Genomic DNA, 18578 nt, shown 5'->3' on the forward strand with positions numbered 1-18578 from the left:
ACATATTTTTCGTTAGCTGCCTCTGTGTAGAGGTTGAACTCAAAGAAGTCAATTGGATTGTTTTCTAAACAGTTGTCGCAGTCTTTAAGTCGTCTTGATAGGTACTTTTGGAGACTTCTCAGGATAATACTGATTCTCTTTAACATTTCAGGAGTATCCATTCTGGATGTAAATTTGAGCCTTCTAAGGCTTATATAGCTACTTGTATAGCTATGGTGTCTGCTCCTTGATGTAGAGCAGGTATAATTATTGACAGCCTGATATTTCTTGAGGCTGGTTGTAAGTTACCTCATTTAGAGGTTAGCTACCTACCTAATAATAAGCAACTAAGATTTGAGTGGTACCTTGGTCTCACTACAGGTGTTCCTCAGCTTAGCTCTTCTAAATCAGCCTCGGATGGGTAGTGGACTTACAGTAACACTCAAAGACATACATAGAAATATGCAATAAAATAATTACACAATAAATGGTTAATCCCACCCTTGATAGGGTCAGCACAAAATGAATAATATATGTCACTAACTAGCTCAAGCCTAGTCGTGAGAATTTCTACTTAAGAAACTACAACTATATTTAGTCTATGTTTGTGCCAAATTCAACACAATCACAGCCTAAATTGCTACCTAACAAAGGTTGGCAAAGATTATATTATGGTGCAGTAATGTGCAAATAATTGTGCTGTGTTTTTGGGTTTTTGTATTTTATATAATATACACTTGTGTAATTATGTGTATAAGAAATTAAATGAACACAAAGGAATTAATTGTGTTTGGCAAGTATTCTACTGCCGTAAATATTACCTAACTCCTAAATGTACTCCTAATTGTGGAATAAAATATTATCAGGGTTAGTAATGATTAACTAGTATGAGATCAGTAATTTATATTAGTATACTGGATCCCTAAATGTTAATGATCCACTGACTTGAGTGAATCAGTAATTATTCATGGATTCAGGCTATAATGGACAGTCTGCTGACAGCCATATATTGAAACATTGGTATAGCCTAAATGGTTAACACTTAATTGGTGTTAGTGATTAATATAAAGTTATGAGCTGTTGCTCCTGGTGACCTAAAGATTCTTACTTCAGTATGAAGTGTAGGCCTAAGTGTTGTGGGCAATAAACTGCATCCCACGAGTGCTACCTTATACATAAGGTATAAGTAGCAATGAATTGGTGTGACTTAGGCTAACCTATGTGTTATGTTGTTAGTAGACACAATTAATTAAAAGGGTTAGTCTTGCTTACATCACACTAGGATTAGTTATTACTAATTAGTATTTGTAATTATAATTTATGTTTATCCGGTTCGAAGGACCATAATGTGGGACATTTGGGCTTGAATCTAATTATTTAAATATTAATGTAGTAAATTAAATTACGAAGGACCACCCGCTTTTATAGTAAAGAGGGAAACTGAGAAATTATGACCATTAGATAATTCCTAGATGAACCAGTAACTATGGATAAAATACTAGAGAATATGATCATAGAAATAATTAATGGGCTGTATAATTAAATGAATCAAACCTCAAACACCTACATTGGGGGGTTATTACTGGAACTCAGTACGTCCACGAACTAGTGTGGTTCGTTCACTAATCCAAAATATAATAATCTAATCCTATGAGTTATTATAAACCAATGTCATTACCATTAATGGGAACATAGATTATGAGTATAATAATGATAATCACAATAAACACATGTCAATCCAAAAGGAGTTCTGCATGTAAATAATTCCAGATAATTAATAAAGGAAAACAAAGGAATCTTAGCTTAATGACGATTCCTTTGTGTAAGTCACGATGCTTCTTCTGATTCTCCTGGGCTCGGCTAGATGACGAGTGGGATGGATTAACATGAGAGAGGGCGGCAGGGAGAATTCTTCTCACGTGCTGCAAAACAAATATTTACAGTAGCAACTGATTAAACTACTGAATCTCTATGTTCAAGAAATTAATATTAATAAGAGATAATGGGTAATAACCTGTGGTTTGGTGTTGGTATACGTCGTCACGACAAATCACCCAGCTACTATTCTACACCCTATACGATGCATCAAATAAGGATAAGATACTTAGCTAATATGGGCACTGTATAAGTTTTAAGATTGCTGAAATTCGCGCCCCAGGCTCTGGCTTCACCTATCCTGGATAATGGCGCGCTTCACTGGTCGGTCACGTGTAGTCAAGAACCAGATTAAAAAGGTCCCTTATATTACGATGACACCAGTCGAAGATATTGTCTGCAAGGTTGTTCACGCCTCACAGTGGCGACTTTCTTCTGAGGATGGATAACGTTTACCCTGATGACTGGGTAATGGCGTCTGCTCGTGAGCACGACGCGAACAGGTCCGCTCGAGAGCTTATGCACACGTGTACTGGCTTGCTCTCCTTCCCCGCTCCGCGTCTCGCGTTCATTAGACAAGTTATTATCATGAATATTAGTATTTCTCGCAGTTGTGCTTGAAATGTTTGAGGCAGGACGGGTTTATTATTTAGAAGAGTTAAATATTATTATTTGCCAGTTCAGTGATAGTAAACATATAATGGGGAGGAATTAATGTCTCTCCATGGCATTCACTGGTGATGTTAATTTTCATTACTAGATAAGTGCTATGACTCTAACGCTCTATTCGGCTTTTAGTTGGAGGTCAACTCATCTGTAATTAATTATCACACAGAACGCTATAGAGAATCTTATATTGTTATAGAGTTGGTATATATATATATATTGGTTATAGAGAATCGAATTCAATTCTCAGATACATTGGATATAATGTGTTTATTGTAATGAAATCTGACGCAATACTGGCGTCGGGTGACGTGAGAATTCTAGTCTATTGCACAGATGAAATTATTAGTACATGTGAATTCTACGTTGTGTTAATTTTACTTACTACAATGATTAGTAGAATTAGTAATAATTAATGAAAATACAACAGTGTTGTATTCGGTGTTGGAAATTTCCAACAGGCAGGTAGGCTGTTCCATAGGTTTTATAACCCGCCATGGAACAATTTTTTTTTATGCTGTCCCTTATTATAACAGCTTATGAAATATTTTACTGAGATAATAATGTTATAATTGAACTTACAAAGTATTCGGTATAGATTTTCAGAGATGTATGTAGCTTCAGTGATTAGACTACTGGAAAGAGCTAAAATGAATTCATCTTCTCACTTTAAAAAGGAGGGGTCTTTAACATTTTTAAACTCCTTCCTGCTTGACACCCCCCCCCCCTCCTCCCACACTGTCATCAAAGGTGACTATTTCTTCACATTCTATTTTTTTAAACTTGCTTTTTAAAAAATTATGCAGGACAAAAAATGTACAGGAAAGCAAATTGAAACCATTGTAATAATATCCTTTAATTAGTTATTAGGACCCTCCATTGCAATATCTGTGACTTATTGTAATACTAAATATACAGTTTAATAAGCACAGAGCCAAAATATTTATTAAACTATTTACAATAAAAACACAAACTTATATTGCTATTAATAGATTATTAGTGTTAAAATACTAGTATGTGGGCCCTGAAACCCCACATAGAACGATTGATACCCGTGTGAACAACGTTTGAATGCTAAAAATGTTTTACTAATATTTTATTTCAAAGCTCCATGTTAGTTTTCTTTCATTCTTCCATATTAAAAAAGACTCAGATCCATAAATATAAACATGGAGCACTTAGAACTGTAGGAAATGCTGCATTGCTATTATTTTGTATTAAGAAAAAACTCCAACTGACTACCTTTTTAAATAATGACCGTTTATTGCAGTTACAAATACAAATATACAAAAGCTGAATAAAAAATTATTCTGAATAAATTATTTACCTGAATAAAAATTTATTCAGGTAAAGTACATACATCTAAGGCGAGATACAAAACGTTGATGGATTTATAGACAGAGCTAGGATCTTCAGTGCCTAAAGCCACTATTCCGCAAAGCATTTCGGGCAGTTAGCCCCTCAAACAGCCTGTTGGTCCATTGCTAGCCCTTATTTGATGATCTTTTTATTACACAATGATATAAACTTTGCTATAATGATGATTTTTTATTTACAATGATGTGATCCAAGCTTAAAGAATGATTGCCTACAGAAAACAGGAAATTTGAGAGGTGACTGGGATAAACAGTTTCCAGCTGTCTCCCCACATATAAAAATTCCTTTCTTGAGCTTATTTTTCAATTATACAGAGTACTGCAACCTCATTTCCCTAGGAAATACACTACGGAACTCATTTAAGTAATAGAAAGTAAACTAGAACCACTGATTCAGATTATATACACGAGAAATGCCCATGGTACATTCATCCCCTATCAAAAACACAGGGACCCTCTTAAGCTACTTAGACCTGTTTTAAATCCCAAATATTCAACCTCCACACGCAGGCCCTGTTCTATGGTTTGCATACAATACCCAAGAACACAACAGCTTCATATACACTAAAGATAAGTCTTACTATACCTAGATATCCCACTTTGTTCTTAGTGATGGGCTTGACTGCTGCCACTGTATGTTTTACCCCAGTGAGCCATTCATTGGTAGGTGTTCCGTATCGATGATGTAGTAGTCACGTGATACCCAGGGACGTACAGTGAACCCCATGGGAATCCAGTACCTAGCCTTCGGATTGGTCAATGGCAATGTACTTGTCCTAAGGCCATCATTGACCTTTACAGAAAATTGGGCCCTGTGTAAAGGACTCACTACCCTATTTACTTATGCTTCTTCCATCCTTCACTTCATTCCCATTTTTACCTCAAGTACAAATGTATTATAACAGAAACACATATTCAATATACACACCAATTGAAATACACATTTTGCAATGCCAAACATGTTCGAACTTACATACAGAAATCACAATAGCGTGATGCATCAAATGGAGAAATTTGATGCAGTAAGGCAGCGTCTGGGATGCTCTCGGACGTAGGTTCGAATCCCCGTTACGGCCCTTGTGGATTTGTTCATGGTTTTAACTTGTTACATAAATCCCATAAAAAAACAATAAACCCACAAGGCTCAATTAGGTAAGCACATGTTGACCCACTGAAAAACTTTTTTTCATTCTGGGTCTCAAGGTGGTCTAGTCGGAGCGACACTGCCCAATCGCTATAAAAAATCAATTCTCTCTGCATCTCTCTTCTTACTACTATGTTGCCATGTTATTTCTATCAAAGTGTTGTCTGGGTCTTCTGTCGTTTAATGGAGTGTTATCAATTACTGCAACTATTATCTAATGTCCTCCCATTGCCTAAGTTCCTGTTATGTAGTCTCTGAATCCTCCACAGCCCGGGATATCCATCCCTTCAAAACTCCAGTCCTTTCTTCCTTATGATGGGTGACACGTCAGAGTGGGGCGTCAATGGTGACAGCCATGAAAAACTTGAATGTCGTTTCTTAGAGTTAAACTTGATGTCTGCACTTGGAGGTTAATGGTTGTGCTTCTTCTTTATGACATGTGCAGTTTGTGTGAAAATTTTCTCCTCTGGATGATTGTACAAGTGGTGATGTTGGGAGACGCATCACTGTGAAGGCTTTCAAGGCCTTCCTGTGGCCTCGACGAGGACAGTAAGCCGGTGGCTTGTCGAAGGTCCACCAGTATGCTTTGTAAAGGGTTGAGGGTTAGGGTTAGGCTTGATGGGTTATGTTAGGGTCAAGCCTTGTATAACCCTCGTTAAGGATAAAGCTTCTTCTTTATGATTGGTGATGACAGATCGAAGGTGAGAAAGCGATTATGTGTGTTGTATTACGTTGTTCAATCATCAAGTGAATGTGTATGTTACACACAACACATTTAGTTATGTACATGTTGTGTTGTTTTTTGTCATGGCAGTTCATTATTGTTGCAAATTGTGCATTACATTAGTGTTTCCTCAGTGTCCAGAAGGAACTCCCATTATTCCTTTGTGACTGGTTAGTGATAGGAAAGATTTGTTTGTGGTCGGTTGTCTAAAAATGTTATGACTGGATTGTCCACGAAGAGCCAGGTGTTCAGTCAGGGAAGCGCTCCAGTGTCTCTCTGACGCTATATTAGTTTTGACGACCCAGTCGTAAAGTAACAAATGCTCCTTGTGTATTGGTTCATATATTGTGTAAATATATGTTTATGTCTTTGTTGAAGTAAAACTCTTTCTGAATACTGTCACGCTGATAATAGTAGTGTCATCAGCGCAAGACATAAGCCCAGCCCCTACAATATTAAACCCCAACCTCTATTATATTAAGCCCTAGCCCCTACTCTATTATGCCCAAGCCCCTATTATATTAAGCCCCAGCCCCTACTACATTAAACTCCATCAAGCTACTATATTAAACCCCAGCCTCTACTATATTAAGCCCCAGCCTTTAATATATTAAGCTCCAGCACCTACTATATTAAGCCCCACCCCCTACTATATTAAGCCCCACCCCCCCACTATATTAACCATCAGCCCCAACTATATTAATCCCCAGCTCCTACTATATTAAGCCCCATCCCTTACTATAGTTAGCCCCAGCACCTATTATTTTAAGCCTCAGCACCTACTATATAAAGCTCCACCACCAACTATATTAAGCCTCAGCCCCTACTATATTAAGCCCCAGCCCCTACTATATTAAGCCCCACCCCCTACTATATTAATCCCCAGCCCCTACTATATTAATCCCCAGCGCCTACTATATTAATCCCCAGCGCCTACTATATTAATCCCCAGCACCTACATTAAGCCTCAGCCCCTACTGTATTAAGCTCCAGCTCCTACTATATTATGCTCCTTCCTCTATTATAATAATCCCCGGACCCTACTATAATAAACCCCAGCCTTTACTATACTAAGCCTCATCCCCTAGTATATTATGCTCCACCACCTATTATATCAGGTGGATTATATCTATTATTATATTATATCTATTATATTATATCAGTCGGTCAGGTGAAGTCACAGTGAGAGGTTGTGTTAACCGGAGCTCCTGAGTGTTGTTATATTATCATAGCAATATGGAAGTTGTAGTGAAGGACCTGGTGACTCTAGTGGGAGCCCTGAGGACAGAGTTGGACTCTCTGCGGGAGGAGGTGCGTCAGCTTAAAAAACAACGAGAAGTAACGAAGGAGGAGACCAGCAGTACAGGGACCTCGTCTTGGAGAGTTGCGAAAGACAGGGGCCTTAAGAAGACTTTGATAAAGCCGCCTTCAAACGCCATAGCAACTTCAAATTCATTTGACGTTTTGGAGGACGAGTGCTGTGGAGAGACTGTGGATCGCGCAAAAGGGAAAGCAACGAAGAGAAAGGAAGCGCAGGCCCCTCAGAAAGTAAAGGAAGTACCTAAGCAAACATTAGTTGTGGGAGATTCCCAGATAAGGTATTTGGATAGAACGTTTTGTGCTAGAGATAGGGGGAACAGGTTAAGGGTTTGCTATCCCGGAGCTGGCATTGGTGATATTATAAACAACATGAATGATATTATGGCTGGTAATGGGAACAATCCCATTATTTGCATTAGCGTGGGAGGAAATGATGTTGGTCGAGTCAGGAGTGAGGAACTGATTCAGAGGTATAAAACAGCCATAGAGTTAGTTAGGAGCAAGGGAGGAATCCCGATCATATATGGCATTCTTCCAAGAAAGGGAGTGGGAAATGAATGGATATCGAGGGCACTTGGTGTCAATTGCCGGCTGGAAAGATATTGCAAATCAAATGCAATATCTTTCATAGACAACTGGGAACACTTCTATGGAAGAAATGAAATGTATACTCGTGATGGGGTGCATCTATCGAGAGCTGGGGTTGTTGCTGTTGCGAACTCGCTAGAAGAAGTGGTTAGAGGTGTTTGTTTGGGTTTAAACTGTTAGTAGATAGAGGTATGGGAATTGATTTGGAGGAAGGAGGTAATAAAAGTATGTGTTTGTGGGAGAAAGGAATTGGCAAAACGATCAGGGAAAGAGAAGGTCCGCAAAATAACAATTCACTTAGGGTATATTACACTAACAGTAGAAGTCTAAGAAATAAAATTAACGAATTAAATGCTCTTGTCTGCACAGAAAAAATAGATATTATTGCACTTACCGAAACGTGGATGAATGTAGAAAATAGAGAACTATTAGCTGAATATCAAATATATGGATTTAAACTATTTCACACAGATAGATATATTAGACGAGGAGGTGGAGTAGCCATATATGTTAGGGACAATTTGAAATGTAGTCTCAAAGAGGGAATCAAAACAGAGCCACACACAGAAACTATTTGGATTGAATTAAACGAAAAAGCTAATAATATTATAATAGGAGTAATATATAGGCCACCAAATTTAAACAGAATGGAAGCAAAGCATCTATGGGATGAAATATCTAGAGCATCTAGATCTAACAGTATTTATGTCATGGGTGACTTTAATTTTAGCGGAATAAACTGGTTGAACAAAACAGGGAATAGTGAAGCAGAAGATTTTCTAGAATTAATTGACGATTGCTTTCTTACGCAACACATTAAGGAACCAACACGGGAAAATAATATTTTAGATTTAGTGTTAACTAACAGGGAAACGCAAATTAATGACATCGAAATAGGGAGTGAGCTAGGGAGCAGTGATCACAAAGAAATCAGATTTAGCATAGAATGGAATAGACCAGTAGGAGAAAATTCTGTTAAAGTGCCAGATTTTCGAAAAGCTGATTTTAATAGCCTAAGAAATTTTTTGGGTCAAATTGATTGGAAAGGCTTGGGTATGGGGTGTGGGCCGGTCTTGGAGCGAGACATGAACCCAGCGATAGGTGACTTAAATGGGGATTTCGATGTGGATTCAATATATAACTTATTTAAGAATATTCTAAACAAAGCACAGGAACGTAGTATACCATACAAATTGAATAGATCGTATACTAATGACCCAAAGTGGATAACAAAGAATTTGAAGAACCTTATAGGTAAAAAGAGAGCTTGGTACAAAAGGATTAAAAATGGGGAGGTCACTTTAGAACAGGAATTCGTACAACTGGTTAGAAATGTTAAAAAAGAGATAAGGAAAGCAAAAAGAAACTATGAAGTTCGCATAGCAGGGCAAGCAAAGACAAATCCTAAAGGGTTTTTTCAGTTATATCGTACTAAGACTAGGGAAAGGATAGGTCCATTAAAAACTGAGACAGGTCAAATAACAGATAGTGATGAAGAGATGAGTAGTATTTTTAATAAATATTTTGTATCTGTATTTACTAAAGAGGAACTTAACAATATGCCTTCAGCCGAACAAGTCTATGTGGGTGGGGACGAGGACAGGTTGACGAGTTTAGCAGTTACCAGGGAGGATGTTCTTAAACAAATAGTAAAACTCAAACCAAACAAATCCCCAGGGCCGGATGAAGTGTTTGCTAGGGTGCTTAAAGAATGCAAAGAGGAGCTTTGTGACCCACTGTCAACCATATTTAATAAATCAATAGAGTCAGGCAGAGTGCCAGAGTTTTGGAAAGTTGCTAATGTGATACCAGTTTTTAAGAAAGGAGATAGATCACTTGCGTCTAACTATCGACCAATTAGCCTAACGTCTATTGTGGGAAAGTTACTCGAATCTATAATAGCAAATAAAATTCGTCTTCATCTTGAAAAACATAAATTAATAATTGAGTCGCAACATGGTTTTATAAATGGCCGTTCATGTTTAACAAATTTGTTATCTTTTTATTCTAGCATTGTTGAGGCAGTTGATAGTGGTAAGGATTGCGATGTTGTATACCTTGACTTTAGCAAAGCTTTTGATACAGTGCCACATGAAAGACTGATTAAAAAAATAGAGTCTCATGGTATTGGGGGTGCTATATTAAGCTGGATTAGGGCATGGCTATACCAAAGGAAACAGAGAGTTAGTATAAATGGAATCAAGTCAGAGTGGGAAAATGTTGTAAGTGGAGTGCCTCAAGGCTCTGTCCTGGGACCTCTGTTGTTTATAATATATATAAATGATTTAGATTCAGGTTTGAGTAGCAACATTTGCAAATTTGCCGATGATACGAAAATCGGTAGGGAAATTAATTCGGAGGAGGACTCACTATCACTTCAAGTTGATCTAGATAGGGTTTTGAAATGGTCAAAGGATTGGCAGATGCAGTTTAATGCTGATAAATGTAAAGTTCTGAGGTTAGGTAATGATGATAGAGTTACAAGATACGAGCTAGATGGTGTTGTGATTGCGAAGTCGGATTGCGAAAGGGATCTGGGAGTTATGATTAGTAAGAATTTAAAACAAAAGGATCAATGCATAAATGTTCGTAATAAGGCAAATCGGACACTTGGATTTATTAATCGCAGCGTTAGTAACAAGACACCTGGTGTGGTTCTCAAGCTATATCTTGCTCTAGTTAGGCCCCATTTAGATTATGCAGTTCAGTTTTGGTCGCCATATTATAGAATGGATATAAATTCACTTGAACGTGTCCAGCGTAGGATGACTAAGTTAATTCCCCAAATTAGAAATCTTTCATATGAAGAAAGATTAACAAAGCTTAAGTTGCATTCACTGGAAAGGCGAAGAGTTAGGGGTGACATGATAGAGGTTTACAAGTGGATGAATGGACATAACCGGGGGGATATTAATAGGGTATTAAAAGTATCAACACAGGACAGAACACGAAACAATGGATATAAATTGGATAAGTTTAGATTTAGGAAAGACTTGGGTAAATACTGGTTCAGTAACAGGGTTGTTGATTTGTGGAACCAATTGCCGCGTAACATTGTGGAGGTGGGGTCCCTCGATTGTTTCAAGCACGGGTTGGACAAGTATATGAGTGGGATTGGGTGGTTATAGAATAGGAGCTGCCTCGTATGGGCCAATAGGCCTTCTGCAGTTACCTTTGTTCTTATGTTCTTATGTTCAGAAGAACATAAGTTCTTCTTATGTTCTTATGTATATTATGCCCCACCACCTACTATATTAGGATAGGTCCAATAGGGAAATAGATATAGATAGATATAGGGAAAGGATAGGTCTATTAAAATCTGAGACAGGTCAAATAACGGATAATGACAAGGAGATGTGTAGTATTTTTAACAAATATTTTATATCTGTATTTACTAAAGAAGAACTTAACAATATGCCTTCAGCCGAACAAGTCTATGTGGGCGGGGATGAGGATAGGTTGACTAGTTTAGCAGTTAACAGGGAGGATGTAATTAAACAATTAGAAAAACTAAAACCAAACAAATCCCCAGGGCCGGATGAAGTGTTTGCCAGGGTGCTTAAAGAATGCAAAGAGGAGCTTTCCGAGCCATTGTCTACCATATTTAATAAATCAATAGAGTCAGGCAGAGTGCCAGAGTCATGGAAGGTAGCTAATGTGGTATCAATTTTTAAGAAAGGAGATAGATCACTTGCGTCAAACTATCGGCCAATTAGCCTAACGTCTATTGTGGGAAAGTTACTTGAATCAATAATTGCAAATACAATTCGTCTCCATCTTGAAAAACAAAAATTAATAAATGAGTCGCAACATGGTTTTACAAATGGCCGTTCATGTTTAACAAATTTGCTAACTTTTTATTCCAGCATAGTTGAGGCAGTTGATAGTGGTAAGGATTGTGATGTTGTGTACCTTGACTTTAGCAAAGCTTTTGATACAGTGCCACATGAAAGACTAATTAAAAAAATAGAAGCTCATGGTATTGGGGGAGCTATATTAAGTTGGATTAGGGCATGGCTATTCCAAAGGAAACAGAGAGTTAGTATAAATGGGGCTAAGTCAGAGTGGGATAATGTTGTTAGTGGAGTACCTCAGGGCTCTGTCCTGGGACCTCTGTTGTTTATAATATATATAAATGATTTAGATTCAGGTTTGAGTAGCAACATTTGCAAATTTGGCGATGATTCGAAAATTGGTAGGGAAATTAATTCGGAGGAGGACTCACTATCACTTCAAGTTGATCTAGATAGGGTTTTGAAATGGTCAAAGGATTGGCAAATGCAGTTTAATGCTGATAAATGTAAAGTTCTGAGGCTAGGTAATGATGATAGAGTTACAAGATACGAGCTAGATGGTGTTGAGATTGCGAAGTCGGATTGCGAAAGGGATCTGGGAGTTATGATTAGTAAGAATTTAAAACAAAAGGATCAATGCATGAATGTTCGTAATAAGGCGAATAGGACACTGGGATTTATTAATCGCAGCGTTAGTAACAAGACACCTGGTGTGGTTCTTAAGCTATATCTTGCTCTGGTTAGGCCCCATTTAGATTATGCAATTCAGTTTTGGTCGCCATATTATAGAATGGATATAAATTCACTTGAACGTGTCCAACGTAGGATGACTAAGTTAATTCCCCAAATTAGAAATCTTTTATATGAAGAAAGATTAACAAAGCTTAAGTTGCATTCACTGAAAAGGCAAAGAGTTAGGGGTGACATGATAGAGGGTTACAAGTGGATGAATGGACATAACAGGGGGGATATTAATAGGGTATTAAAAATATCAACACAAGACAGAACACGAAACAATGGGTATAAATTTAATAAGTTTAGATTTAGGACAGACTTGGGTAAATACTGGTTCAGTAACAGGGTTGTTGATTTGTGGAACCAATTGCCGCGTAACGTGGTGGATGTGGGGTGCCTCGATTGTTTTGGTTGGACAAGTATATGAGTGGGATTGGGGGGTTATAGATAGGAGCTGCCTCGTATGGGCCAATAGGCCTTCTGCAGTTACCTTTGTTCTTATATTTAACCCCAACCCCTATCATATTAAGCCCCAGCCTCTACTATATAAAGCCCAAGCCCCTATTAGATTAAGCCCCTGCTCCTACTATATTGAGCCCCAGCACCTACTATAATACCCTCAAGCACCTACTATATTAAGCCTCAACCCCTACTATATTAAGCCTCAACCCCTACTATATTAAGCCCCTATTGAATATAAATATCGACGTAGGAGAACCCTAGTGGAGAATCTATGGAGTGCCTCTCTAGCACTGAAGGTCTCCACCAATAATGTGAGTCTGGAGAAGATGGAGCGTGTCAGTAAGGAGCTCCCCAACACGAGCACCCATACTTCTTAACCTGCACTTTGGTCCTAGACGCTTTGCTCACGTTTAACTCAGTCAGAGCTTTCATTATTAAAGCCATCGGCCATTGCAAAGTGGTGAAATTGCATGCAATTGCAGCCAGGACGAAGCAAAAATTCACATATACTCTCTACGATTATCCTTTAACTGTTCTTCTTTCTCTTTCAGAGACCTTGAAGAGTAATGTAAATACCTTGAGGCTCTGTGGATATATTTTGAAGAGAAAAATATTAGTCCAGATGCCCCGCTACACTGATGTGAAACTATTATGTTATTATCAAGTATACTTTTATTTATATTGTAGGTGAGTTTTTGCCAAATGTTGCCAATGTTTGGTGTTGATGATTAATATGTTCCCATTTAATCTATGACTCTTATAATCATATATGCTTGCTTGCCATATTGTTTATTAATGTAGGTACCAAGTGTGCCAGTTAAGAGAATTCAATAAGTTTTGAGAGTTAGCAGACTTATATGATTATTTCCATATATATTATGATAGGATAAATTGCTACGTTTATTTGCTTTATTATAATTATATGACTTAGATATTATAGGGAGGGTTTTGTTCTCCCTGGGAATTACTCTAGATGATTATTACGACCTTGTAGACCAATATTAGTGAATTCTCAGGAAGTACAGTGCTTAAAACTAAGACCAGGAGAGAGAGGTCTTAGCTAGACTTGAGGGTTGGAATATATACATCCCTGAGTTACTCTGAGAAAACAAACCCCCTCCATAACAGTTTTTTTTTTTTTTTTTTTTTTTTTTTTTTTTTTTTTTTTTTTTTTTTTTTTTTTTTTTTTTTTTTTTTTTTTTTTTTTTGAGATATATACAAGAGTTGTTACATTATTGTACAGCCACTAGTACGCGTAGCGTTTCGGGCAGGTCCCTGGAATACGATCCCCTGCCGCGAAGAATCGTTTTTTCATCCAAGTACACATTTTACTGTTGCGTTAAACAGAGGCTACAGTTAAGGAATTGCGCCCAGTAAATCCTCCCCGGCCAGGATACGAACCCATGACATAGCGCTCGCGGAACGCCAGGCGAGTGTCTTACCACTACACCACGGAGACTGCTATATACTGCTATATATAGACCACTATATACGGAGACTGCCACGGAGTTAGATATACAGACGAGTATTCACAACTTTTACATTACTTTCTTGAGGTAATCAGAGACAGTGCAACACCGTAACATACAAATAAATATTATAAGAGTAATTCATACAGATTACGTACGTATTGTTTTACCTTCATTAACATTTATGTTAATAATATATTTATAATTCCAATTAACCAAATTTTCTTAGTCATTATACACTGTCCTTCACTCTAGAGGTTCAGCGACATCGCTCCCGAGCTTAATGTTATCGGCGAAGAATGATATCGTACAGCATAACCTGCTATGTCTGAGTGTGTCCAACACTGTGTGTCCGAGTGTGTCCAATAATGTGCGTCCAGGTGTGATCAACACTGTGTGTTCGGGTGTGTCCAACACTGTGTGTCCGAGTGTGTCCAATACTGTGTGTCCGGGTGTGTCCAATACTGTGTGTCCGGTGTGTCCAATACTGTGTGTCCAGGTGTGACCAACACTGTGTGTCCGGGTGTGTCCGAGTGTGTCCAATACTGTGTGTCCGAGTGTGTCCAATACTGTGTGTCCGGTGTGTCCAATACTGTGTGTCCGGGTGTGACCAACACTGTGTGTCCGGGTGTGACCAACACTGAGTGGATGAGAGGTCAATATGTCTTACCTCTGTCAGAAGCTCATCAAGTCCCAGCCAATATTCGGAGTTGTTACCAAACATGGAATAGGACACCACCCGTTGCTTGTGTCCTGCCGCCCACGCCCGCCGCCCACACGTGCCGTCCACGCCATCCAGGGACACCTTCGAGACTTCCTTCTCAGGAACACAGACCTTCCCATCACATCTGCAGCGTCCACCATCCCACCATGGGGGATGTTCCTCCTGTCAATAACCACACAGCTATTACTGTCATTGTTTACCATGTAACAGTGCACTGTTCCGTATTATAATTTGTGATAGTGAGTGTGTGCGTGTGTGCCTCATGTTTAGTAGAGTGAGGTGGTACAAACGAGCGCTGGCTACCTCGAGACACCTCGACCAGTTGCGTTGCGACTGACCAGTGGTATGGACACTGACCAGTGGTGTGGACACTGACCAGTGGTGTAGCGACGGACCAGTGGTGTGGACACTGACCAGTGGTGTAGCGACGGACCAGTGGTGTGGACACTGACCAGTGGTGTAGCGACGGACCAGTGGTGTGGACACTGACCAGTGGTGTAGCGACGGACCAGTGGTGTGGACACTGACCAGTGGTGTAGCGACGGACCAGTGGTGTAGCGACGGACCAGTGGTGTGGACACTGACCAGTGGTGTAGCGACGGACCAGTGGTGTGGACACTGACCAGTGGTGTAGCGACGGACCAGTGGTGTGGACACTGACCAGTGGTGTAGCGACGGACCAGTGGTGTGGACACTGACCAGTGGTGTAGCGACGGACCAGTGGTGTCAACACTGACCAGTGATGTAGCGACGGACAAGAGGTGTGGACACTGCCCAGTGGTGTAGCGACCGACCAGTGGTGTCAACACTGACCAGTGATGTAGCGACGGACAAGAGGTGTGGACACTGCCCAGTGGTGTAGCGACCGACCAGTGGTGTGGATACTGACCAGTGGTGTAGCGACGGACCAGTGGTGTGGATACTGACCAGTGGTGTTGCGACGGACCAGTGGTGTGGATACTGACCACTAGTGTAGCGACAGACCAGTGGTGTGGATACTGACCAGTGGTGTAGCGACGGACCAGTGGTGTGGACACTAACCAGTGGTGTGGAAACTGACCAGGGGGTAGCGACGGATCAGTGGTGTGGATACTGACCACTGGGGTAGCGACGGACCAGTGGTATGGACACTGACCAGTGGGGTAGTGATGGACCAGTGGTGTGGACACTGACCAGTGGTGGAGCGACAGACCAGTGGTGTGGATACTGACCAGTGGTGTAGCGACAGGCCAGTGGTGTGGACACCGACCAGTGGTGTGGCGACCGACTAGTGGTGTGGACACTGACCAGTGGTGTAGCGACGGACCAGTGGTGTGGACACTGACCAGTGGTGTAGCGACGGACCAGTGGTGTGGACACTGACCAGTGGTGTAGCGACGGACCAGTGGTGTGGACACTGACCAGTGGTGTAGCGACGGACCAGTGGTGTGGACACTGACCAGTGGTGTAGCGACGGACCAGTGGTGTGGACACTGACCAGTGGTGTAGCGACGGACCAGTGGTGTAGCGACGGACCAGTGGTGTGGACACTGACCAGTGGTGTAGCGACGGACCAGTGGTGTGGACACTGACCAGTGGTGTAGCGACGGACCAGTGGTGTGGACACTGACCAGTGGTGTAGCGACGGACCAGTGGTGTGGACACTGACCAGTGGTGTAGCGACGGACCAGTGGTGTCAACACTGACCAGTGATGTAGCGACGGACAAGAGGTGTGGACACTGCCCAGTGGTGTAGCGACCGACCAGTGGTGTCAACACTGACCAGTGATGTAGCGACGGACAAGAGGTGTGGACACTGCCCAGTGGTGTAGCGACCGACCAGTGGTGTGGATACTGACCAGTGGTGTAGCGACGGACCAGTGGTGTGGATACTGACCAGTGGTGTTGCGACGGACCAGTGGTGTGGATACTGACCACTAGTGTAGCGACAGACCAGTGGTGTGGATACTGACCAGTGGTGTAGCGACGGACCAGTGGTGTGGACACTAACCAGTGGTGTGGAAACTGACCAGGGGGTAGCGACGGATCAGTGGTGTGGATACTGACCACTGGGGTAGCGACGGACCAGTGGTATGGACACTGACCAGTGGGGTAGTGATGGACCAGTGGTGTGGACACTGACCAGTGGTGTAGCGACAGACCAGTGGTGTGGATACTGACCAGTGGTGTAGCGACAGGCCAGTGGTGTGGACACCGACCAGTGGTGTGGCGACCGACTAGTGGTGTGGACACTGACCAGTGGTGTAGCGACGGACCAGTGGTGTGAACACTGAGCAGTGGTGTAGCAACGGACCAGTGGTGTGGACACTGACCAGTGGCGTAGCAACCAACAAGTGGTGTAACGACTGACCAGTGGTGTGGCGACCAACTAGTGGTGTGGCAACCGACCAGTGGTGTGGCGACTGACCAGTTGTGTGGACACTGACTAGTGGTGTGGACACTAGTAGTAGGGATGAAGGCGCACAGAGGAATTTTGTTTTTGGGAGAAATTCCTCCATATGGCACAGGTTTTTTCAGGTAAATTTGGGCAGTCACAGATTTGGAATTAAGGAATTCGTATGAGGAAAATAATTTCTGAGATTTTAGAAGTGTGTTAAGCGTTCTTATAAGGAAAATAAGTAGGAAAATCGTATAGAAAATTTTTAGAAATATTGTGTTTATGAGCCAGGGTTTTTCCATGTAAACTCTACGGACATATTTTACCAGTTTTCAAAACCTCGTATTTTTCAAAGACCATTTTCAGAGAATATTGTCTTAGACGTTTTGTTAAGGAAAACAGGCATCTTAGTCATTACTTTAAGTTTTATATCCATTTATGGCTGTTTCACCTGTAAAGACCAAATTGAACAGAGTCCAGTTATAGACAGAAATTCGTCAGAGACCAGTTCGTGCCCAAAATTCTTCAGAGTCCACTTTGTTAGCAAAATTAGTCAGAGACAGTTTAAAGCTCAAATTTCATCAGAGTTCTGTTTATGCTTGAAATAATCAGAGTCAAGTTTTTCCCTGAAAATTAACAGAGTCCACTTTGTGAGCAAAATTCGTCAGAGTCCAGTTTACACCCAAAAATAATCAGAGTCCAATTATCAACAGAAATTCGTCAGAGTCCAGTTTGCTAGCAAAATTCGTCAGAGTCCTGTAATCTGTGAAAATTTGACAGAGTCCATTTTATACCCAAAAATAATCAGAGTCCAATTAACCACAGAAATTTGTCAAAGTCCAGTTTGTGGCCAAAATAATCAGAATCCTGTAATCTACAAAAAAATTTCAGAGTCTATTTTCTACCCAATTTTCATCAGAGTCTAGTTTATACCGAAAATTCGCCCGAGTCCACTTTGTACCAAAAAATATTTCGAGTCCAGTTCATGATTGAAATTAATCAGAGTCCAATTGTGGACCCAAATTTGACAGAGACCACATTTTCGCTACTAGCAGTCCAATCCCTCTTAAATTTTAAACAGTCATATTTCAGACATAGTAAATAAGATCAAGTCAGTTACTGAGCTCCAGCTCTCGTCCCCCACCCTACTTCCCCCTCAAGTCTTTGTTAATATCCTATCAATTCCCCTGAAATTTTTACCCTCTGTATTTCAGACACCGTAAATAAGATCAAAACAGTTACTGAGCTCCAGCTCTTGTCCTCAGCCTTAGTTTATCTCCTTAACCTCTTTACTAACAGTCTAATTTCCCTAAAATTAATACCCGATTTATTAAAACAATGTACA

The 18578-nt window shown here is 40.5% G+C and overlaps 1 pseudogene; it reads right to left on the bottom strand.

Annotated features, from left to right (window-relative positions):
- The window catches only part of LOC138366200 (uncharacterized), a 154559-nt pseudogene that overhangs the window by 83451 nt on the left and 52530 nt on the right, over positions 1-18578 (bottom strand).

Source organism: Procambarus clarkii, chromosome 2 (assembly GCF_040958095.1).
Source record: "Procambarus clarkii isolate CNS0578487 chromosome 2, FALCON_Pclarkii_2.0, whole genome shotgun sequence".
In the NCBI taxonomy this organism is placed as follows: Eukaryota; Metazoa; Arthropoda; class Malacostraca; order Decapoda; family Cambaridae; genus Procambarus; species Procambarus clarkii.